At 45.0% G+C, this 26031-nt stretch overlaps 1 protein-coding gene and 1 long non-coding RNA gene across 3 annotated transcripts in view; both read right to left on the reverse strand.

The window, feature by feature from the left end:
• Positions 1-26031, reverse strand: part of LOC125319315 (ceramide transfer protein-like) — a 240791-nt gene that overhangs the window by 195409 nt on the left and 19351 nt on the right. The gene's annotated exons all lie outside the window — the stretch shown is intronic.
• On the reverse strand, positions 598-13030 carry LOC125319321. Its single transcript, XR_007200663.1, has 3 exons — positions 12943-13030; positions 6911-6912; positions 598-611 (listed from the first exon to the last, which is right to left on the reverse strand). It is a non-coding gene; the product is annotated as an uncharacterized LOC125319321 (long non-coding RNA).

Consider the following 26031-nt stretch of genomic DNA (forward strand, 5'->3'; position numbering starts at 1 on the left):
AGAAGATTGAAGAGGACCGGGGGATTTTACCCTAGCAGATCCACTGGTTATAATGAAGCTGGGGGAAGAGGAAAAAGAAATAGAATTTTTGGTTGATACAGGGGCAGCATATTCAGTTTTAAATAAAGCTTTAATGCCTGTGGGGGATGACTATATTGTGGAACATGGAGCAACTGGTCAATCTGAAAAAGCTTATTTTTGCAAGCTGTTAAAATATAAAATTGGGAAACAATGGGGTATTCACAAGTTTTTATATTTACCCAATTCTCCAAAAGCACTTTTAGGAAGAGATCTATTGGAACAATTACAAGCAACCATTATTTTTAGGAATGGGGAAATTATTCTGGAGGTAAATGACCAACAGTATGTGGAAATACTGAGCTTAATATTAACAACCAAAGACCCTGTAGAGGAAATTAGGGAAGAGATAATGGGCCAAGTGTTCCCAGGAGTCTGGGCCACAGATGTACCTGGGAGAGCCAAAAATGCAACCCCAAAACAGATCAAACTCAAAGAGGGAAGACAACCAGTTAGAATTAAACAGTACCCCCTCAAAAGGGAAGACAGAGAAAGAATTAGCCCAATAATTGAAAAAATTCTTACAGTTGGGACTGTTAAAAGAGTGCCAGTCTGATTTCAATACTCCTATCTTGCCTGTCCATAAACCTGATGGGTCTTACCGGGTGGTACAGGATTTACAGGCTGTTAACAAGATAACTGAGGATCTCTATCCTGTGGTAGCAAATCCTTACACTCTGTTAACATGCCTAACACCAGAGCTAACTTGGTTTACCATTTTAGATCTAAAGGATGCCTTCTTTTGCCTCCCTCTCCATGAAGCCAGCCAGAAAATTTTTGCATTAGAATAGGAAAGCCCTAAGAGTGGGCGAAAAACCCAGCTCACATGGACAGTGTTGCCTCAGGGATTTAAGAACAGTCCCACCCTGTTTGGAGAACAGCTTGCAAAAGATGTAGAGTCCTGGGAAGCCCCACCAGGAGAAGGGAAGCTATTGCAGTACGTGGATGATCTCCTAATAGCTACCCAAACAGAGGAAGCTTGCACAGCCTGGACGGTAAGCCTCTTAAACTTCCTGGGACTCCAAGGGTACAGGGTATCCAAGAAAAAGGCTCAGGTGGTGAAACAAAATGTGATCTACCTGGGCTATGAAGTCAGTGCCGGGCAACGGACTTTGGGGCAAGATCGCAAAGAAGCGATATGCCAAACCCCGAAACCCCAGACAGTGAAAGAGTTACGGACTTTTCTGGGGATGACAGGGTGGTGCAGACTGTGGATTTACAATTACGGGCTGCTCGTGAAACCACTATATGAGCTCATTACAAAGGAAAGCAGAGATCGCCAGTGGACAAAGGAGGCCACGCAGGCCTTCAGCCAGCTGAAGAATGCCCTCATGTCAGCTCCAGCTCTGGGACTTCCAGACGTGAGTAAGCCATTCTTTCTATTTTCCCATGAGAAGCAAGGGATCGCCCTGGGAATACTAGCACAGGACCTGGGCCCATACCGACGGGCAGTTGCCTATTTCTCTAAGCAGCTAGATGCAGCAGCCAAAGGATGGCCTGGGTGCCTCAGAGCCGTTGCAGCAGTTGTGCTAAACATCCAAGAAGCATGCAAGTTCACCTTGGGTCAGAAAATGACTGTGCTGGTATCCCACATGGTGTCCGTGGTACTGGAAGTGAAAGGCGGGCACTGGCTCTCCCCACAAAGGCTAATGAAATATTAAGCCATCATGGTAGAACAAGATGATGTAGAAATAGTGGTAACTAACATTGTCAACCCAGCTTCCTTTCTCAGTGGAAATCAAGGGGAACCAGTACGCCATGATTGCCTGGAGACTATCGAAGCTACCTACTCCAGCCGCCCGGATCTAAAGGATACCCCTTTAGACAACACAGAGACCTGGTTTACTGATGGGAGCAGCTACGTCATCAGTGGAAAGCGGCATGCTGGGTATGCAGTTACCACCTGCCAGGAGGTGATAGAATCCGGACCCCTGCCAACAAACACCTCTGCACAAAAGGATGAAATAATCGCCCTAACCTGTGCCTTAGAGGTAGCAAAAGGAAAGAAAATAAACATCTATACAGACTCAAGGTATGCATTTGGAGTTGTACACGCACACGGGACCATTTGGAAAGAAAGAGGACTGTTAAATTCGCATGGAAAGAACATCAAACATGCACAAGAAATAATGCGGCTATTAGAAGCAGTCCAGCTACCTGAGAAGGTAGCAATCATGCACATAAGGGCACATCAAAGGTGAGCTCAGAATTGGAAGAAGGAAATGAACTGGCGGACAGAGAGGCAAAAGAAGCAGCAAAAGGTGAGGTAACAACAACTGGAGCCTTGATCCCAGATGGACAAATTTCCCTAGAGGGTAAGCCAACATATAATAAAAAAGACAAGAAATTGATTAAAGATGAAAGGGGAACATTTAACCAAGAGAGATGGGCTATTACTGCAGAAGGAAAAGTGGTTATTCCCTCTCATCTGCTATGGTCAGTAGTTAGAGAGGAGCACCAAAAAACACACTGGGGAACAAATGCCTTATATAGCTACTTAATTGGGAAAATTATCGCTAGAAACTTATACGAAACTGTTGTGCAAGTAACTCGACAGTGTAACCTTTGCCTCCAGACTAATCCCAAAAATACCCCCAAACCAAAAATGGGCCAAATTGGGAGGGGCCATGGGCCTGGACAGCAGTGGCAAATTGATTTTATGGAACTTCCAAGAAAAGGGGGGTATCAATATTTACTGGTGCTGACAGATACTTTTTCAGGATGGCCAGAAGCTTTTCCTACTAGAACTGCTAAGGCTCGAGAAGTAACCAAGGTGTTACTACAAGAAATAATACCGCGCTTCGGAGTTCCAGCCACAATGTCCTCAGATAGGGGACCACATTTTCTTTCAGGGGTGGTACAACAAATTAGCCGACATTTAGGCATAGATTGAGAACTCCACACTCCATACCACCCCCAGTCGAGTGGCCAAGTAGAGAAAATGAATCGTTTGATTAAACAGCAAATTGTGAGATTAGGGCAAAAAGCTAATTTACCCTGGCCCCAATCTCTTCCACTTGCATTGTTACCAAGCCCAGAATTAAAGAAAAGCTAAGCCCCTTTGAAATACTTTATGGGAGACCATATGGGGTACAGAAAGGCATATCTACCCAAATTGGGGAAGAGATGCTAACCATCTATATGATTGCTTTAGACAAACAGCTTAGAGAAATTGGAAAACATGTGGCCGGAACCCGAAGTCGAGGCTGAGGCTTGGACGGTCCTGTACATGACATTCAGCCTGGAGATTATGTATATGTTAAGTCTCTTACAGAAAAGACTCTGGAACCACAGTGGGAAGGACCATTCCAGGTGCTTCTCACCACTTACACCGCGATTAAGATCAGAGAACAGAGTGCCTGGATTCACCATACCCAAGTAAAGAAGGCTCCAGACGCCCCTTGGAAAGTGACCCCTGGGGATGATGAACTGAAATTGAAGTTTACCCGAACAAAATGAAAATGTTAGGGTGGCACGCAAGTATAACCCAGAAAATTGGTTTTTTTCAGTCATAATTGTAACCTCCAGTTGGGAAGTTATTCATAGGAGAGAAGACATATGGTCCCAAGCCTTTATGCGGTTTACTGGACTCATGGGGAAATATTCTGATTTAAAGGATTTAAACCTGCTGACTGTGGTCATGCACGGAAACCAAGTGTATACAAAGCAAGAATGGGAAAAACAAAAAACTTGGCAGCTTCAGGGAACTGTAGGAGAGGAAATCAAAATAGGATGCCGAATGATTAACAGAACTACTCATAAAAAGCAACCCAAATTAGTGTCTCAACTACTCGTACAGACAAACATAATGAAATCTGTAGTCATTCAAGTGAAGCAGATTGTTGGTATAATTTTACATTAGTACAGACCGTTAAAGTGGTTTGTCTTTGGGCCCAGGACAGTAATGGGCTCTCATTCAAATTCCAGATAAATGCCATGGCTAGGCCTACTACGACCTACACCGGCAATCGGATCCAAAGCCAGGTCACATCACTTAAACCTGAACCAAAGATTTATGAGATTGGCCCTTATGTAGTGAGGAATGCAAATTAATATTTCTGAGATCCAACCAGCCTGTTCCCCATTAATACAAACATCCTTTGAAAGGTGGACAGCCTGGCTGCAGAAGTAAATCCCCCTCAAAGACAGAATGCAGAGAGACCTGACTGGCATGCTGGGAACAGGACTGGGAGTCATAAATGGAATTGATTCAGAGATACTGATGAATAAATTTGCCACGGCAAGCAGTGACCTGGACCACGAACTGATATTAAACACACTTGGCATAGCTCAGGACAATGTCTCATTAGCCCTTAGCTACATACAAGCCCAATTATGGATGCAGTCCACAGCTTCCTTAATTATAAGAGAAGGAAATGAAGATGTTTTCCCTATTGAAATCCGAGGAGCTGTCTGGAATAATGGCACTAAATTAGAAAGAAAGCTCCAATCCTGGTGGACCTTGGTAAATTTCACCTATGACCCAATGACTGATACAGCCACTGCCTTTGTGCTTACTATACGTAATGCCACAGTTTATGTAATTCATCCTATTGTCGCATTGGGACTAAACTATGAAGGAACAGTTTTTTACCCCTCTGAACAGAGTATGGGCCCGGATGGTAGGAGAAAAATGGCAAACGGTAAATTTAGAATCTTGCGTCACACGGAAACAACAAGGATTTATCTGTGAAAGTAATACACTTGATGCTAAAGACATATGTCTTGATGCAGAACAAGGCATTTGTCACTTCGAGATCCACCCAGACACTACACCGAAAACTGTACTTGTATATATTGGTCAAGGCTGTGTGTGCTTAAGAACTATCTGCACTTTTATGATGATCGATGACAGTAATATAAATGTAGCTGCCAGGAATCACTCTAATTTTTGTATTTCTAATTTTACCAAGATTGTTGGGTGTGACTTTTCGTATTTAGCACTGGTTGCGTCTCATCAATTGATAAGGTCTAACTACACCATTTACCATAAATTGCTACCCACACCTATTGGGATGGACCTAACATTAGTAAAGCAATTAGTGAAACATCAGGACCTAATTGAGATTTTAGGAGAAATCCGAAGAAACGGAAAAAAAAAAGACCTTAGTCACCATCCATCATGACACACAAGAAATCAGCAGAATCTTGCAAAGAGTAAAACAAGATGCAAGTCATAACTGGTGGGACGCGCTTTTCAGGTGGTCACCTACCACAGCTGGTATCCTAAATACGTTATGTCACCCCATAATTGTCTTATTAACAAGAATCCTATAAATACTCGTGTATGCTTAATAAAGCAATTCTGTTGACTTAGAACAGGGTCTGTGTTTTTCCCAATTGCTACACTTCCACCTGAAGCCACGACCTCCAGCGATGATGTGATATAGAATAAACAACCCAGACACACTCATGGCTCCAGGCTCCACCCCCCTCATGACAACTGTGAGAAAATTAACTCTTTCCTAGCCATAACTAGGACAACGGTGGACTTGGTAGTGCTGGATTAATGGTTGTACTCAATGATCTTTTCCACCCTAAATGATTCTATGGTCACCAAACATCATTTCTGTATGCCTCCCAAAGCTTTCTTGCAAGACACCTGCTGAAATAAAGGCAATTGCAAGTATTCAAGTGTCACAATTTTTTCTGTATAAAACCAGCTAATACTAGTTCATAAATTCTAAACAGTTTACACAAAGAAACATTTACTTGGCTACAGTTACTGAGGAAGTCCATAGCCAGGTCAGGTCTCATGAGTCATAGCTGACTGCATTGACACAAAATCCTTCCTGCTATATAGCTCTCAAGCCTGAGGTATTCATGAAACAAGCTTCATAGTGGTATCTGCTTGAAAAATACTTGTTCAAGTGCTTAAGGCAAATCACATATGGAGGTTTAAGTGTTTTTATATGCTTCAAAACCTTCAAGAGTATTCTGAGGGAGGGGGAACTTGAAACTTTTGCTTGCTAAACCATTCTCTGTCACTACTCTAAATGGTATTTCTTTTTTTCTCTACAGAGGTAAGTCAGGGCAGTTCACAGCAGATCGACTCATGTTTGTAAATTGCAACTATTAAGTGTGCTTGTGCTGCTATGCCCATTGCAGAACTAAAACTTGTCTACAGTGAAGTTATTTTCAAATTTTGATTTTCTTTTTTGTATTAAGGAAATATTGAACAGGACACTAGGACACAAGACAGAATACAGGCCTACAGAAAACAAGATTCACAATTTTTTATTTCTCTCTCAGGCAGGAACATCACTAGCATAAATATGACAGATGTTATCTATACTAAGTCCACAGTTATTAACAAAACAATACCATATACTGCTATGAAGTATACACTGTAAAGACATATACAAACCAAGTGGAAACAAACACTGTACTTCACCTAATTCAGCAGTACAAAACTATTTATCCATACCAGTTTTTATTTGGGTTTTGTGATGTTGTCTGGGTTTCAGCTGGGCTGAAATTAATTTTTTTCTCAGTAGCTGGTATAGTGCTGTGTTTTGGATTCTGTATGAGAATAGTGTTGATAACACACTGATGTTTTGGTTGTTGCTAAGTAGTGCTTACCCAAGTCAAGGACTTTTCAATGTCTCATGCTCTGCCAGTGAGGAGCTGCACAAAAAGCTGGGAGGGACCATAGGCAGAACAGCTGACCCAAACTGGCCAAAGGGATATTCCACACCATGGAACATCATGCCCACTATATAAACCAGGGGAGTTATCTGGAATAGGGGGGACTAGGAGGCAATCACAGTTTGGGGATGGGGTTTGGTTTGGCATCAGTCAGTGGGTGGTGAGCAACTATATTGAGCATCACTTCTTTTTCTTGGGTTTTCTCTCTTTTTTTATTTACTATTATTGCTATTTTTATATTTTAGTTTGTTTCAATTATTAAACTGTTCTTATCTCAACCTACAAGTTTTACTTTTGATTCTCCTCCCCATTCCACCAGGGTGAGGGGAGTGAGCAAGCAGCTCAACATTGCTTGGTTGCCAGCTGGGCCTAAATCACAACAATCCTTTTTGGTGCCCAACATGAGGCACAAAGGGTTGAGATAACAACAGATCTGACCAGAGTGTGTTCAAACAAACTTGTCATAAGCATTCATTGTATTGGCTTAATAGTCACTGCTTACAATGCTGATTTATTTGCTCCCACAGTTGTTATGCTTGTTCTCAGAGTGGTGTTCTATAATACTGGTAATACATTACTTGCAGTATGTGTTCTCCGTGGTGATGTTTATTGTCCTCGGTGCCTGGGCTAAGACTATCATTGTGGGGTAACTTGTAGTATTGATATGATAGTGTTGCTGGTCAAGACACCAACCTCGTGTATGTATTCAGTATTGCAGGCACCTCTGGACTTTGGGATACATCTACTGGGAACAATTAATAATCACACCTTTGGTCTTTTCTCCTTGGAGAGCCAACCTATGGGGGAGATACCTTCCTACATCTTCCTTCTTTCCTTCCTTCTCCAAGCCAATTACAGTAGCATTTGAGAATTTTAAAGATTTTGAATATCCTTTGAATACCCTTGAAACCAACCTGGTCTTTTTGCTAGGAGCCAGCATGTTGCTGAATATGGTTCATGTCTTGTTTAGGGTCAGAAAAAATAATTAAGAACATCACCCAGAGATCTGCCCCAAGGCTGGATAGCTCAGAGTGGTGGGGTGTGTAGGATTATATGGGCAAGTACCTAGGGCAGTAGGCACCTCCAGTGTGTTTGAACCTCACCCCTGAACAAGTGCAGAATCCAGAAAAACTAGTAAAATATTTGGAAAAGGTGTACCATTACCCTGGCAATTCCAAAGAGACACAAATCACTGCACAGTGCTGGGGCATGACCCAGGCCTATCCCGCGGAGCCACATTCAACACTGCTAAGTGCTCTCAGGGGGAAAAGAAGGTCTTTGGATCTGACAATAAGATGACACTCCCTGCAGCTGCTCCAACCACTGTGACAGACACTGCAGGTACTCCAACCCCCATCACAGGCCCTGCAGTTACTCCAACCCTGGCAACAGACACTGCCACTGAACCAGAGAACCAACACGTGCTGGTGTCAGTTGTCCCTGCACAGAAACAGAAGAAATGCACGTGAAAGTCACATGGTAAAAGAGCTTTAGTGAAGTAGAACAAGAAGATCAAGAAGGAAGAGGAGGGTGAAGAGAGCCGAGGGCAAAGAGGGTGAAGCAGCATGGTCATCACAAGGGCCATTTTCAATGCCATTACCAAGGCCATCACAAAAACAGGAGGAAGACACAGAAGAGGTAACCCTCACTTGATCCCTATCCTCAAGTGAGCTGTGGGAGACAGAAAAAGATTTTAGCCATCATCCAGGTGAGCATATTACCATCTGACTGCTCCAATGCTGGGCTAACAGTTTGGAATTGGAGGATAAGGAAGCCAGGCAGCTGGGATCACTTGCTAAGGAACCAGTCATTGACAAAACAATGGGAAAAAAGACACAAGTCCTTAGCCTCTGGAGGTGACTGGTATCAAGTGTGAGGGAAAGGTATCCCTACAAGGAAGATATTCCACGTCACCCAGGCAAATGAACTGCAATAGAGAAAGATAACCAATACCTGAGGGAGTTGGCTGTGCAAGAGATGATTTATTATGACCTGAGGAATGGGAAATTATCCACAGACGGATGAAGTCCTATGTCTATGACCCATGTAGGAGAAATTTGTACAGAGCACACCAACATCACATATCAACCCATTGGCAACATTAATTTGGAAAGATGATGAGCCACCAACAATGGATGAAGCAGTTTTTCAACTCCAGGAATATGAAGACAGTATTTCTTTCTCCCTTGTCTCTGCTGTGAAGGAACTGTCCCAGGAGTTCCAGCAATTCAGAGAAACTATGTCCTACTCCCCACCTGTACAGGCCTGTATCTCAGCAGTTGACAGCAGGTGTCCTTTTGCTCAGGAGAGAGGATATAGAAGGTACACACCATGGAGTACCCCGTGGTTTTACCTGGAGGATTGCATTTGGTCTAGCTGAGATGAAGTTCATTTCCCCATAGCAGCCTTCATAGTGCTGTGCTTCGCATTGGTAGCCAGAAAGGTGCTGATAACACACCAGTGTTTTGGCTACTGCTGAGCAGCACTGGCACAGCATCAGCACTGACTCTCAATGTTTCCCCCCTCATCAGGGGGCTGGGAGCAGGCAAGATCCTGGGATGGGACACAACGAGGCCAGCTGACCCAAATTAACGAAAGGGATATTCTATACCATATGATGTCAGCTCAGATATAAAAGCTAAGGGAAGGAGGAAGAATGGAGAGCATTCATCATTTACAATGTTTGCCTTCCAGAGCAACTGCTACACGTGCTGAAGCCCTGCTTCCCAGCAAGTGGCTGAACATCACTTGCTGATGGAAAGTAAAGAATAAACTTTTTTTCTCTTTGTTTATGCACACGCAAGCTTTCACTCTTGCTTTAATAAACTGCCTTATATCAACCTACTAGTTGTTTTCCATCTTATTTTCTCTCCCCTGTCCAGTTGGGGAGTGATAGAATGGCTTAGTGGGTACCTGGCATCCAGCCAAGGTCAACCCACCACAGGGACCATGGAAAGGACATGACAAAGTGGGATGAAAAGCCTACCTTGATCTTAGAGGTACATGTGCAGGAATTGCAGGGAAAAAAAATCACTAATGGGGGTTCATCCAAAAAATTTGCTGCTCCAGTCTCCAGCAGACAGTTTTTCAAGCACAATGGAAGGTCTGATCATACTACTGACTCCATGGAGAGAAGGTGAAGTCCATTTCTACAAGTAAGCAGGGAATCTTGTGATCTGTTTTAGAGGGGCCCTGCCTCCAGCCAGGTGGAAGAGAGGGATAACCAGGTTTACTGGACTGTGTGAATTCAATGGCCTGGCACAGCAGCCCCACAGGAGTACAAGGCTTTAGTAGACACTGGTGCACAGTGTACCCTAATGTCCTCAAGCTCTGGAGGGACAGAATCCATTTGTATTTCTGGAGTGACAGGGGGATCCCAACAGCTGACTGTATTGCAGACTGAAATCAGCCTGAGTGGGAATGAGTGGCTAAAGCACCTCATTGTGATTGCATCAGAGGCTCCATGTATCCTTGGCATAAACTATCTCAGGAGAGGATATTTCAAGGATTCAAAAGGGTATCGGTAGGCTTTCAGTATAGCTGCCATGGAGACACAGGAAATTATGCAGATGTCTACCCTTCCTGGTTTCTCAGAGGACCCTGGAGCTGTGGAGTTTCTGAAGGTCGAAGAACAGCAGGTATTGATTGCTACCACAACAGTGCACCGGCAACAATATCACACCAACCACAACTCCCTGATTCCCATCCATAAGTTGATTTGTCAACTGGAGAGCCAAGGAGTGATCAGCAGGACCTGTTCACACTTTAAAAGCTCCATATGGACAGCATGAAAGTCAAACAAAGAATGGAGACTAACAGTATATTATCATGGCCTGAATGAAGTCACACTGCTGCCAAGTGCTGCCATACCCGACATGCTGAAACTTCAATATGAACTGGAGTCAAAGGCAGCTAAGTGGTGCCACAATTGATATTATTAACGCTAATGCAGAGTGCAGGCCACAGTTTGCTTTCATGTGAAGGGCTGTCCAATACACCTGTGTGAGTGACGGGAGAAAATGATTACTGGCTCTAAACAACTGAAATATGTGTGTGTGTATGTGTGTGGGCAGGGCAAGTTCTGTGAAAAGTGGGACAGTGCACTGTTCCACCCCCCTCCCTCCTGGAGGCTATCAGCCACTGGCACACCAGAAGCCCCAGGTGGAGGGGAGGGCCCCAGGAGACCAAAGCAGATAAAAGCAGTTGCACAAAGACACACAGTCATGGCCCACTGTTTTGGATTTTATAGTAGCTGAGATTGTGCTGGAATTCAAGCGGTGAATATTAATATCTCTCTTCTCTTAATTTCCTCTTCTCAAAATCTGGGTAACTTAAAGTTGGATGGATTAGAGTTTGCCAAGTCAATGCTTTGTGAAATACTTTATTTTGATTGAATGTTGCTTTAAAATTTGCCAAGAACCCTTATTTTCTAAAGTTTGCCAGTAAAACTTTGTTGTTTAACCTCCTGAGAAGGTTGTTGCATTTCTCCCATGCACCTACCTCAGGGTATAAAAAAAACCCCTAAGCTCCTTTAAGAAACTCGAGCAAAAGCAAGGCTTTAGAACCTGGAACTGACTGCCCCAAGGGTAGAAACAGAGCCCTACCATCTGCCATGGACTGATCTGGACTGCACTGGAACAGGGTGGAGCTCAAGAATATCTGCAATACATTGATGATACCATTGTATGGGGGAACACAGCAAAATGAGCTTCTGAGAAAGTGGGTTTTGCCGTAAAACAACATAAAGGGACCTATACAGGACATCCAGGTTTTAGGGAACAAAATGACAAGGTGGACATCCAGGTTTTAGGGAACAAAATGACAAGGTGGACATCCGTCAGATCCCAATGGATGTGATTAACAAGATAACAGCAATGTCTCTACCACGTAACAAAAAACAAACAAAAGCTTTTTCAGGTGTTGTAGGATTTTGGAGAATGCACATTCCAAATTAGTCTGTCAGCCCTCTCTGTCCAGTGACTCAGAAGAAGAAGGATTTCAAATGGGGCCCTGAGCAGCAACAAACCTTGGAACAAATCAAACAGGAGATAGTTCATGCAGTAGCTCTTGGGCCAGTCTGAACAGGGCAAGATGTAAAAGTACTCTACAATGCAACCCAGGAAAATGGCCCTACCTGGAGCCTCTGGCAGAAAGCACCAGGGAAGACTCGAGGTCAACCTCTAGGTTTTTTGAGTTGGGGATACAGAGGATCTGAAGCCTGCTACACCCCAACTGAAAAAAGAGATACTGGCAGCTTACAAAGGGGTTTGAGCTACTTCAGAAGGGATTGGTACTGAAGCACAGCTCCTCCTGGCACCCTGGTTACCCATGTTGGGCTGAATGTTCAAAGGGAGGGTTTTCCTTTGCACATCATGCAACAGATGCTACATGGAGTAAATGGGTCACACTGATCACACTATGGGCTCAAATAAGAAATCCCAGGTGTCTAGGAATCTTAGAAGTGATCATGGACTGGCCAGAAGGCAAATAGTTTGGAATGTCACCAGAGGAGGTGACAGGCTGAAGAGGCCCCACTATATAATAAATTACCAGAAAGTGAGAAGCAATATGCCTTAGTTTACTGATGGATCCTGCAGTCTTGTGGGAAAGCATAGGAGATACAAAGCAGCTGAATAGAGTCCCCTACAAGTCACAGAAACTGCTGAAGAAGGTGAATTGAGTCAGTTTGCAGGGATGAAAGACATCCAGTTGGCCTTAGACATGACTGAACAAGAAAGATGGCCAATACTTTATACTGATTCATGGATGGTGGCAAGTGCCCTGTGGGGTGGTTGCAGCAATGGAAGCAGAATAACTGGCAGCATAGGGGTAAACCCATCTGGGCTGCTGCAATGTAGCAAGATATTTCTGCCTGAATGAAGAACCTGGTTGTGAAGGTGCATCACGTAGATGGTCATGTACCCAAGAGTTAGGCCGCTGAAGGGCATCACAACAACCAGCAGGTGGATCAGGATGCTAAGACTGGAGTGGCTCAGGTGGATTTGGATTGGTGACACAAGGGCGAATTTTTTTCTAGCTTGGTGGGCCCATGACACCTCAGGACATCAAAGAAGAGTTACAACATATACATGGGCTCATGATTGAGGGATGGACATAACCATGGACACTATCATATAATATCCAGAGTTGAAAGAGACCCACAAGGATAATCAAAGTCCATCTCCTGGCCCTGCACAGGACAGCCCTAAGAATCACACTGTAACACGCATACCAAACAAGGAGTCCCGTGGAAAAGAAATATATATGGACCGATTCTTGATAGATGTTTTGGAGATGTTTATTTCTCCAGCCGCATGGCCAGGCTCTGCTGAGGAACTCTTACAATCGTGGGACCGAGGGTCCTTGCCCGCGCAGGGAAACACAAAACAACCAATGGGGAACGAGGCTGACCAGGGGCCAGGGAAACCCCGTCTCTCTCCCAGGGCCCCTCTCCCAGGGCTACATGGTGGGGGGAAGGGACCCCGACATCACACCATGTGCCTGACAGCGTTGTCCAAACATTTCTTGAACACTGGCAGGCTTGGGACTGTGACCACTTCCCTGGGGACCCTGTTCCAGTTCCCAACCACCCTCTCGGTGAAGAGCCTTTGCCTAATATTCAACCTTAACCTCACCTGACATAGCTTCATGCAATTCCCTCAGGTCCTGTCACTGGTCACCAGAGTGAAGAGGTCAGTGTCTGCCCCTCCTCCTCCCCTCACAAGGAAGTTGTAGACTGCAATGAGGTCTCCCCTCAGTCTCCCCTTCTCCAGGCTGAAGAAATCAAGTGATCTCAGCCGCTCCTTATATGGCTTTTCCTCCAGGCCCTTCACCTTCATAGCCCTCCTTTGGATGCTCTCTAATAGCTTTATATCTTTCTTACATTGTGGTGCCAAAAACTGCACACAGGACTCAAGGTGAGGCCGCACCAGTGCAGAGTAGAGCGGGACAATCACCTCCTTTGACCAGCTGGCAATGCTGTGCCTGATATGCCTCAGGATATGGTTGGCCCTCCTGGCTGCCAGGGAACACTGCTGATTCATATTCAACTTGCCATCAACCAGGACCCCCAGATCTCTTTCTGTGGGGCTGCTGTCCAGTGTCTTGTTCCCCAGTCTATACATGCAGGGTTGCCCCATCCCAGGTGCACAATCTGGCACTTCCCCTTGTAAAGTTCATACAGTTGGTGAGTGCCCAGCCCTCTATCACACAGGTTATCCATTGTTGCTGCCTGTTCTGAGCTTCCCCTCCCCCTCCCAAAGACGCTTGCCTCTGCCATGTGCTCTGAACCCCTTTGTTCTAAGCATGGGATAAACCAAATGTAACTCAAACTCTTTAGCAGTGTCTGATTGGCCGGTCACCCCGGGTCCACCCCCAGTCCTCCCCTTTCCCCTTCGCCGAATAAAAGAGAAGATCAAGGGAGGCCCTGCCCTCTTTTGGCTCTGCTACCCTTTCTGCGAACATCTCTTGTCTGTTTCTTTTGAAAGCTTCTAATTGCAGAAAATTGAGCGAGCAGAGAGCTGTATTTCTCCCTCTTTGCTTCTGCTAGAGGTATTTGCTTTGCAGCTGATACAGGTACCGATTTTAGAGCTACTAAAATGCTAGATTGCCTGTGCTACCTCTCTGGGTTGCTCAAGGCTTTCTAAGGCATTGAACTACAAGTGCTAGCTGGTAAAAAGCTGAAAAGATACCTCCCTCAGAGTTGGGAATAGGAGTTATACCAGAAGAAGGGAAAATGACAGCTAAAATTTTAAAACTTGGTCAAGAAGATGAAAAGAAAATTAACAAGGAAGTTTGGGCTGGGGAAGGGAATAGGGGAGGACTGGATATTGACCCCATAAGGGTCACAACTGAGAAAAAAGAATGTCCCATACGTGTACATCAGTACCCTATATCCTTAGAAGGACGAGAAGGCTTGAAACCAGTAATAGAAGGACTAATAAAGGATGGGACATTAGAACCTTGTATGTCTCCTCATAACACCCCTATTCTACCAGTAAAAAAGCCTGATGGGACATACAGATTAGTGCAAGACTTACGGGAAGTTAATAAGAGGACTCGGGCTCGTTATCCTGTGGTACCCAATCCCTATACTCTCCTAAGTAAAGTCCCACCCCAGCATCAGTGGTTTAGTGCAGTGGATTTAAAAGATGCCTTCTGGACCTGCCCACTGGCTGAAGAAAGCTGAGATATTTTCGCCTTTGAATGGGAGGATCCAAATACCGGGAGAAAGCAGCAACTAAGATGGACAAGATTACCACAGGGATTTACAGAATCGCCAAACCTACTTGGACAAGCTTTAGAAATAATATTACAAACTTTCCCTACTCCACCAGGAATACAAATCATCCAGTATGTGGATGACCTCTTATTATCTGGGGAAGCTGAAGTCAGAGAAGCAACGATAAAACTTCTGAATTTTCTTGGAGAAAAGGGGTTAAGAGTATTGTTGGGGTTTTAGGAGCTCTCCTGGGTTTGTTTTTTTTGGTTTTGTTTTTTTTTTTTTTGTTAAAGGAATTTTCCCTCATACATGTTGCTAGGGGAACAAATGGATGGGTGCTTAAGAAAAACAAAACAGCTGGCTGCTCTTTTTGTTTCACCTGGGTGTCTGGGCATCATACAAGGGATTGGAGGTACCCAAATTGTGAAGCAATCCAAAAACACCATTCAAATTGAAGGTCCTGAAGGACAAATAGCGACACTTCGTCCATATGTCCTAGACACCAAATTCACCCTGTGAGGAAGGGATGCCATGTCTCAGCGGGGAACAAAAATCGATATCACCCCTAGACATAAAAATTTTTCCTTGCAGCCTCTGGAGCAGAGTGCCAGCCACAGAAATTGGAAAACAGATGAACCAGTGTGGGTTAACCAGTGGTCGCTAAAAGAAGAAAACTTAGAGGCACTCAAAACATTAGTAGCTGAACAATTTGCTAAAGGGAATATCGTACCAACTAACAGCCCCTGGAATACTCCCGTGTTTGTAATACAAAAACTGGAAAAGAACAAATATAGGCTACTCCAAGATCTTAGAGAAATCAATAAGGTTACTCAAGACATGGGACCCCTTCAACCAGGTATGCCATCACCTTCAATGCTCCCACAACATTGGCATTTAGCTGTTCTTGATATAAAAGATTGCTTCTTTCATATTCCACTCCACCCTGCAGATGCCCCTCGATTTGCATTTTCTGTACCATCTATTAATCGTGAAACTCCCATGGAATGTTACCATTGGCTTGTGCTTCCCCAAGGTATGAAAAATTCCCCAACTCTCTGCCAAGAGTATATTGCTAAAATTCTATCTCCCATCCGTGCCAAAGCAGAGAAAGCCATCATCCTACGTTACATGGATGATGTGCTGATATGTGCTCCCAATAATCAGTATCTCAAGCAGACACTTAACATGGTGATTGAGGCCCTAGAGGCCAAGGGCTTTGAATTGCAACCAGAAAAAATGCAGAGAACAAGCCCTTGGAAATACCTCGGACTCAAAATCACAGAAACTTCTATCACCCCAACACCCGTCACCATTAATAATAACCCAAAAACATTAGAAGAAGTGCAACAGCTCTGTGGGTCATTGAATTATATAAGATCCTGGTTGGGACTCACCACAGAGGATGTAGCTGCTATTGCAAACCTGTTAAAAGGGGAAGGCAGTCCAGCATCCCCTAGATCCCTGACAGAAGAGGCAAGGCAGTCTTTCCAAAAGATACAAGAGCTCATTTCCACCAGACAAGCACACAGGTATCAGCCCTCCCTACCCTTTAAGCTTGTCATTCTAGGGGAGGTACCACGCTTTCACGGCCTCATATTTCAGTGGGACAAAGAGCAGAAGGAACCCCTCATCATAATTGAATGGGTATTCCTTCCACTCCAACCTCCTAAAACCATCACACAGCCACAAGAACTAATGGCCAAAATTATCATGAAGGGTAGAGCAAGGCTCCGCACCCTGGCAGGATGTGACTTTGCATGCATCTACTTACCTGTAACAATAGACACATTAGATCACCTACTTCAAAATAATATAAATTTACAATTTACATTAGATAGTTACTCAGGCCAAATCTCAAATCATTACCCAAAACATAACATGTTTAATCTGGCATTCTCTTTTGTCCCTCGAGAGATGCAAAGTAGAAAACCCCTCGATGCGATTACCATTTTTACCGATGCTTCAGGAAAAAGTAAAAAGTCCGTGGTCACATGGAAAAATCCCAAGACGCAAAAGTGGGAATCTGACATCAAGGTAATCCAGGGATCACCACAATTAGCTGAACTAGCAGCTGTCGTTAGAGCATTTGAGAGGTTCAAAGAACCCTTTAATTTGGTCACAGACTCAGCATATGTAGCTGGAGTAACTGTTAGAGCTGAGCATGCTCTCCTAAAAGAAATCTCAAACAAAAAAATTTATGATTTGCTCTCAAAGCTAATTTATCTGGTTTCCCACAGAGACCATCCCTATTTTGTCATGCATGTGAGGTCACATACAAACCTGCCAGGATTTATTGCAGAAGGTAGTCATAGAGCTGATGCTCTGGCTATGCCAGCAGACATAGTTCTATCAGCCGACTTACCAAAGCTCCCCCAAGTTTTTGAACAAGCAAAATTGAGCCATGCCATGTACCATCAAAATATTCCTGCTCTTATCCGCATGTACCATCTGTCGCGGACACAGGCAAAAGCAATAGTGGCAACATGTCCCAACTGCCAGAAGCTACAGCTTCCATCACTGGGCATGGGGGTCAATCCCAGAGGCATTAATAGCGGTGAAGTGTGGCAGATGGACGTCACACATTTCCCTGAATTTAGGAGATTAAAATACGTTCATGGTTCTATTGATACCTTCTCTGGTGCTATGTATGCCTCTGCACATGCAGGTGAAAAGGCTAAGGATGTTGAAAAACATCTTGTCCAAGCTTTTGCTGTGCTCGGTATACCTGAGGAGATAAAAACTGATAACGGGCCTGCCTACACCTCTCAGGAGTTTAAAAACTTTCGTCAGCAGTGGGGATTTCGACATGTTACAGGTATTCCTCACTCCCCAACTGGACAAGGCATTGTTGAACATGCCCATCAAACCCTCAAGCGAATGCTGCTACAACAATCAGGGACCACTAAACTCAACTCACCTGTCCTCAGACTCAGCAAAGCACTGTTTACCATAAACTTCCTGAATGGCACCTTTGAGGATCCAAACCCTCCCATCTATCGTCATTTCCAGAACACCAGGAGACAGAAACTGAAGGAAAATCCAGAAGTCCTGATCCGGGACCCAGAGACTCAAAAAATCCAAGGACCAAACAAACTTGTAACTTGGGGACGTGGGTATGCCAGTGTATCTACCCCTCAAGGACTGAGGTGGATCCCAGGGAAATGGGTAAAACCTTATGTCACTTCCTCAAAAGTTAAGGAGGTTAAAACTGCCTCCTGGAAGAGACGCCATAAAAAGAATCCTGATTTTGCACCCTCATGTAAACCCCCTACTGCAGATTTTGATGTTAATCCCTTAAGTTGCACTGTTTTGCACTCAGGTTTTGCACTGTATTTTGTAAATCTTCGTCCTGATACTCCATACCATAGATGTCCTGACTAAACCCCTGAGTTTTGACTGGGGAACTAGTTTAAAGGCATCCTAGGTACTGTCGAGTTGTAGGGACGATAGATTCCAATTATGTTTTGCACTGTTGTTTTGTTACTGTTCTATGCACTTTTAAGTTACTAAGAGTTACAACCCAGCTTTAAAGAAAAAAATATAGGGAATTGTTGCTGCCTGTTCTGAGCTTCCCCTGCCCCTCCCCAAGACACTTGTCTCTGCCATGTGCTCTGAGCTCCTTTGTTCTAAGCGTGGGCAAAACCAAATGTAACTCAAACTCTTTAGCAGTGTCTGATTGGCCGGTCACCCCGGGTCCGCCCCCAGTCCTCCCCTTTCCCCTTCTCCGAATAAAAGAGAAGATCAAGGGAGGCCCCGCCCTCTCTTGGCTCTGCTACCTTCCTGTGAACATCTCTTGTTGTCTGTTTCTTTTGAAAGCTTCTAACTGCGGGAAATTGAGTGAGCAGGGAGCTATATTTCTCCCTCTTTGCTTCTGCTGATGGTATTTTCTTTGCAGCTGATACAGGTACCGATTTTAGAGCTACTAAAGTGCTATATCGCCCGTGCTGCCTCTCTAGGTTGCTCGAGGCTTTCTAAGGCATTAAACCACTAGCCTAGCCGGTAAAAAGCTGAAAGATACCTTCTACAATCCATGAATGTGAAACGTGCTGCAATTAAGCAGGCCAAGCAATTAAAGCCTCTCTGGTATGGAGGACAATGGCTGAAATATAAATATGGGGAGGCCTGGCAGATTGACTATATCACACTCCCCCAGGCCTACAACGGCAAGCATCATGTGTTTACTAATGGACCTAAATTATCCTTTGTTTTCCTTTTTTTAATGTATTTGAAAAAGCCTTTTTTGTTATACTTGACATCCTTGGCCAGATTTAATTCTAGATGGGCCTTGGCCTTTCTAGTCTCATTTCTACTTACTCTGGCCACCTCTCTACATTCACTCCAAGTAGCCTGACCCTGATTCCATCTCCTGTGTATTTCTTGCTTGTACTTAAGTAATGACGGGAGTCCTTTATTCATCCACAGACGTTTCTTGCACCCTTGGCCCAATTTCTTCCTCATTGGGATGCATCATTCTTGAGCCTGGAGAAAGTGAGCCCTGAATACGGACAAACTTTCTTGAACCCCTCTTCCCTGCAGGGCCTGCTCCCATGGGATTCTTCTAAGAAGATCCTTAAGGAGGCTAAAGTTAGCTCGCCTGAAGTCCATGGTTGCAATCTTCCTTACTGTCCTGCTACCTCTTCATTCAATACTGAACTCTACAATCTCATGGTCCCTACAGCCAAGGCTGCCCCCAACGCTCACATCAACAAGGCCTTCCTTGTTGGTTAGTATAAAGTCGAGCAGCACACCATTCCTTGTGGGAACTTCCACTAACTGTGATGAAGAGTTATCATCAATGCTTTCCAGGAACCTCCTGGACTCTTTGTGCTTTGCTATGTAGCTTCTCCAGATGTCCAGGTAGTTAAATTCCCCACAAGAACCAGGGTCTGTGACTGAGACTGCTTCTAGTTGCCTGTAGAAGGCCTTATCCACTTCCTTGTTTTGATCAGGTGGCCTGTGGCAAACACCCACAATGTCAGCCTTACTAGTCAGCCCTTTTATCCTAACCCATAAGTTCTTGAGTCGCTCAGCATCCTCACCAAGACAGAGCTCAATACATTCCAAGTGCCTCATAGAGGGCAACTCCACCACTGCATCTTCCTGGTCTGTCTCTCCTAAACAGTGTGTAGCCCTTCATGACAACATCCCAGTCATGCGAGCTATCCCACCACATCTCTGTAATCACACTGACATCAAAGCCCTGCACACGCAGATTTCTAGTTCCTCCTGTTTGTTCCCCATACTGCATGCATTGGTGTACAGGAATTTAATAGAAGTATTTAATAGTGACAATGTCCCAGTGGGGGTGCAAAGGGATACTCCATAATCCTGTCTAGTGGTTGTGGTTTTGGTTGCTTGTGCTTGATCGAGGTATTCCCTCTTAAGCATTCTTTTGTTACTATGGTGTTTCTCCAATGTTTCCCTGTTGTCTTCTATTACCTCATGAGTCCTTGGTTTGTTTCTGTAAGACTGCAGGTGTGCTCCAGTGTGGCTGGTACATCTCAGTTACCTCCAGAGGGCCCTCACAAGTACCCTGTCCCACTTTTTCATGCTACCCCACAGTTTGCCAGGGACAAGCTTGATATTGTCCCCCTCCCCCTTCCTTTAGAGATCTCTTCATTCCCCAAAGTTGGAGTACATACAGCAAAATCCTGCCTCTGCTTAAGAGCAATCCTTGTCCCTTCTTATTCTTTCATACAATTACATTAATTACAAGCTATATCTATGATGACTCTCAAGATTATGGTGGGTGTACCCTAGCTGGCTGCCAGACCCCCAACCAGCTGCTCTCTCACACTCCCTCCTCAACTGTATGGGGGGCGGAAAAAGTTGAAAAGCTGTGGGTCAAGAAAAGACAGGGAGATCATTTACCCATTGCCATCATGGGCAAACCAGATTCAAGTTGGTGAATATTCTTTTAATTTACTGCCAATTAAAAATAGAGTTAGAATGTGGGAAACAATGAACAAACTAAAAACCCAGGTGGAAGGGGATGGAGGAGTTGCAGGCTTGGGTTGGAAGGGACCTTAAAGATAATTGTCTTGGGGTGACTTTATGATGTGTATCCCATATCACTGCCCTATGCCCAGAAATTAATTTTTGTACCTTTCTATGCCTTTAAACAGCCTGATAGGGGGAAGGAAAAACTGAGCAAAACTTTTTCAAAGCAGTTTGCAGCTTGTTCAAGGTCACACAGAGATAGAGACTTTTTTTTCAGCTGTGGCAGCAGAGCAAGAGGGAAGGGAAGCACCCGGCTTGCTTTTCTATCCAGCCAGCTTTCGGCAGTTTTTTTCCTCAGCTCTTTTTTCTTCGGAGAGTTGAACTTTTGTTTTTCCTGGGACTTTGTTTTTTCTTTTTTTTCCCTCTGCTGGACTGTTTCAACATCAGAATACATCGGGAGGAATTTCCACTGAGGCCTTGGCCCTGGCGGTGGGCCCACCACCCTGTCCCAGCTCCAAGGAGGGGGAGAGAGAGATCTACGGAAGGACTCTGAAATTTTCCCAGGTTTCTCTCAGCAGGGCAAGGGGTTTTATTATTTAGCATTATTATCCTTTTCCTGTGTGGTTTTTAAATAAATAGTTTTTCTCTCTTTCACTTTCCTTCGAGGAAAATTTATTTTTCCCGAACCTGGTGGGGGAAAGGTGGTTGTGCCTTCTCTCAGAGGATATATTTCTAAATTTGACCAAACTGGCACAATAATCTAGTTCCAACTCCCCTACCATGGGCAGGGATGCTACCCACTAGACCAGGTTGTTGTCAGAGACCAAAATATTATAGTTTATGACTTAAACATTTTAATGAAAATACTTTTGCCTATTATAGCAAAACTGTATTACAAAAGCTGCAGAGAAGACTACCGCACCCTGAATGGGGCCCTGAGGCCTTACACTGCTCGCTGATGAAGATAAGATAAAGTAACAACTCAGGGCTGGGGACATTCACAAAGCACAGGCTTAACACTTTCAGGGTGGAGACCACAGCCCCAGGGCTATCAGCTCCCAGGCTCGAACAGACCCTCCACCAAAGGGTGGGGGGGAGAGAGGCTTTGGGTGTGTGTTGGAAAAACCTCTGGTCAGAGGCACAGTGACCGCCCATCCTCCACTGTACAGAGGAGCCCAGCTGAGGGGCCCTTCACCAGGGGAAAAGCCACATCCATGTGAAGGACAGCAGAGGGGGTGTCATGGCCCATCAAAGGCCCCCCAAAGGGGTTCCCAGACCCTGCACCAGAGATGATGCAAAAGACCCCGAGTCTTGCAAGGGACAGTATCAAACTGGCCCCCTGCAGGGGAGGCACCTGGGCGTTCCCACCTGGCCCAAAATGTATATTAATCCATGGGATTCTATACTCTTCGGCATGGCAACGGCAACAGGAGACCCTCACCACCAGCAGACCAGATGGAGGGGAGCTACGAGACATCGTTGGAACCCTCGGATGGGTGATATGCTTCCACCTAACCCCTGTCACTCTTTCCCTGTCCCCCCACCCCCCCCCCCCCCCACACTTCTTTTTCTATTTTTCTCTTTCTTTTCTCTTTCTCTTTGCCTCTTTTACTATTAAATAAAACATATCAATTTTTTGGCACCAACATCTAACCTCGTTTGATTTTAATCTCATTTTTGGGTATATTTTGAACCTTCAAAGTTCTTTCTGATTTATACACAGACACTTAATTTTCTTTGTTCTTCTGGGTTTAAACCGGATCATAACAATTGTTCAGAGCCCTATCCAACCTGGCCTTGAACGCTTCCAGGGATGGGACAGTCAGTTCATAAAACTTCAACTCTGCTACTCATTTCTCACTTTTTTCCCCTGTTCCAGCATGGTTCCTCTCCATGGCTGCAGTCTTTCAGAATAAACCTGCTCCAGCATTGCCTCTCCACAAACCGCAGCCTCCTTCACTGCATATCCAGCTGCTGCAGTGTGTGGCCCTCTACAGACCACAGTGTGGATATCTGCTCCGATATGGTCCTTTCCACAGGCTGCAGGAAAATACCTGCTGCCCAGTGGTCTCCTCCAGGGGCCATGGATCTTTGCTCAGCACATGAAGTACCTCTTCCTGCTCTAACCGTAGGGCTGTTTCTTACACTTTTTTACTCACTCCTCTCTCTCCCACTGTTGCACAGTGATTTTTCCCTTTCTTAACTGTTTACCTCAAGGCACCATCACAGTGGCTAAGGGGCTCAGCTGTGCCCTGCAGTGGGTCCACTAGAGCCATCTGGAACTCTGTGTCCAATGCACGGCAGTCCTAGCCTCTCCTCACAGAGGCTGGCCTGCAGTCCCCACCCTTGCCACATACACCTAATACAATTATAGAAGTGCATAAAGATTTTTTTTTTCTTTACAAATTAATGCTTGAACTTCTAAACAAAAAAATTAAGTTACTAAATAAAGTAATTGCTTAAATTTTGCAAGGCTGTTTTTTTTGGGGGGTTTTTTAATATCATTAACACTCCAAGATCTTACTTCTAGGATGTAACAACTTAGAGATAGCATATTTCATTGTTTACCATACATTTTATTCAAAATATGCCAAAAACCCAAGAGATGTAGCAATTTCTAACTCACTTAATTTGCAAGGCATTTTTTTTTTTTAATCTCCTGAAACAAAAGCCAAGTTGATCCACAAACCTGGGGAATATAGGGTAGAAAAAAATTCACAACTCTGGTTTCCCCTTTTGAATTCCAAAATCCAGACAAAACCTAGTAGAAATATTAGACAGATATCTTGTCTTTCCTTGCTGTTATTCTTAAGCAAGAAAAAATATCCACTTTTTAGTTACATCAGCTAGCTGTATTTTTTACAGAATATAAGAAAGCATTGTAAACAAGTAAAGGAGACCACTATGTCATGGTTTGAAGCTGGCCCAATGCATGGCACACACAAAAGTCACTTTTCACGGGGGAGGGGGGTTCCGAGCGCAGGGGAGCCAGCCTGAGACACGGTACAAACACCAACATGATTTGAGCATCGTGCTTCCTTTGTTGTTTACTTACACGAACTTACATCTACTTTACAAAGATTCACACCCTATTCCCACGGGACAGCCTCTAAGCAGCGGGGGAGCTGACCAGTGTATAACTTTTCCCAAGGCTGTTCAAGGCTGCCTGCTGCCAGGTGTCTTTCAAGCCTGTCTGCAGCCTGAGGCCCCTTCAGGGGTCCTTCTGCAGCAACCCTGGGTTGCCCAGACTGCCCAGACTGTCCTGGAGTATCATATGCCCCTGCTCCACAAGGAATCCCTCTACATATCCCCTGTTTTCTTTTTGGGCAACCCAGGCCTGGTCGATGATCTTTTGCAGCCCCGCTTTAAGGCAAGAAAAAATACACCCAAATACTATTAAGCCTAATATAACTACAAATAGCAATCGGCAGCCTTCTACTACCAAGGTACGCAGCCATCCGGTGATACCCAGACCCTTAAGCCAATCTCCAATAGGGTCGTCTGTCTCCCGAAGGTTGTGCAGGCCCCTCTGGAGGTCAGAGAGGTGCTTGTGAATTGAGACAGAGTGGTCAGAAAGATTCATACAGCACATACCCTGGAACTCTTCACAGCCTTGGCCATGGGCTAATAGTAGAAAATCAATGGCTGCTCAATTTTGTAATACTGCATGCCTCACACTAGTAACATCTGCGCTTATCTCATCAAGCATCTGCGAAGTTATGTTTAGCTCACCCCTCGCCCAGCAAGCAAGTTTATGTAAAATTGCGTGAGCCCTGGCTGCTGAAGCACCAGGTAAAAACATAGATGCTAGCCAAATTATACCACGACTCCAAAAGACGGGCTCTTCATTCCTTTCACATTTGAACTCATGGATTGAACGCCGCACCCTGGTTTTAGTGCGGTGGGTGATATTTAAGAGTTGATGCAGGCTTGGATGGAACAGGGTGAGTTTCCCTAAGTAGCACGGTCCCCCATGTGGGATGGCAGGAATCCCATTCCATGCGCAGTCCCCGCATATTAAAAACGTGCCACTGGGGAGGCGTTTCAGGGCTTGATCCATGAGGTTGATTCAGTAGTAAATTGCTTTGGACTCGTAGTTTCTCAGAAACCAGTCTGCAAGAGGGTCAACAGTGGCCCAAAGGCGCTTATTAACATTTAATTGACTGGTAGTGGGAGGCTCGAATGTCATGTAACCATCCCCAGTTTGGTTTGTGGAACCCAGAAGATCTAACTCTTCTGGTGTTCCCATGGTGACATTGATGCTTTTCAAGAATGCACCTTGCCAGCAGGCACGCTGCTGCGCAGGCTTGAGTCCGATCAGCCCTGAACAATTGCCATTGCCTGTGGCGTTCCCTATCAGGGAGCTGTTCTCTAGCATCCCTCGGAAGTCTTGCGGGTTAAAATATGGGACCCCGATTAAACAGGTGTGAAATGGGTCCCCTGGCGTGGCCAGGCTCAGACACATGGAGTCTTGCCCCGTTAATTCAGCTAGGGTGACCCACATGTTTTGTCTCTTTTGAATTACTGTCGACATTGCGTGGGACCCGGTTAGGATGCTTACGTGAAGCAAACCTCTCAATGTTTGCAGACCCAGCACTGCTTTGTCGCTTCCCAGCGCTCAGGGGCCACCGCATGCTGCCACGGGACACGAACCTGTGTGCTACTCCCTCACCCTAACACTGCCACACTCCGTACTGCCTTCACTCGATCTAAATGGGCGGACAGCCGATCGAAGATGTCCGCCAATGCCCTTGTCTCAAGGCAGTCAAAACAATTCCCCACTCTACCTCTGTGGCTGGTGCTATACCCAAGAATTTACGCAACTCCCCTTCTTGATTCCGCCTTCAGAGAGGGTTCCCCAACATCCACCACAAGTCACTAGCAACTACCCAGGGCAGCTGTTAGATTCGCCCCAGGGTCTCGCTATTTCCCCTGCTACGGAGAGTGGTGGACCTGGCAAGTTCTCAGCCCCTTCACTCAGCTGCGTCTGCAGCCTCTCCCAAGGCTTCTCGGGACAGAGGTCCCAGAGTTCCAGCTGTTGTAATAGCGGCATCACTTTCCTCAGGAACCGATGCTGACTGTGCCTTCTCGCTTCGGGGTCCTGTATGCGTAACACGGCACCACCTGCTGGGCACCCCTCTGGT

This window comes from Corvus hawaiiensis, chromosome W (genome assembly GCF_020740725.1).
Source record: "Corvus hawaiiensis isolate bCorHaw1 chromosome W, bCorHaw1.pri.cur, whole genome shotgun sequence".
NCBI classification, from domain to species: domain Eukaryota; kingdom Metazoa; phylum Chordata; class Aves; order Passeriformes; family Corvidae; genus Corvus; species Corvus hawaiiensis.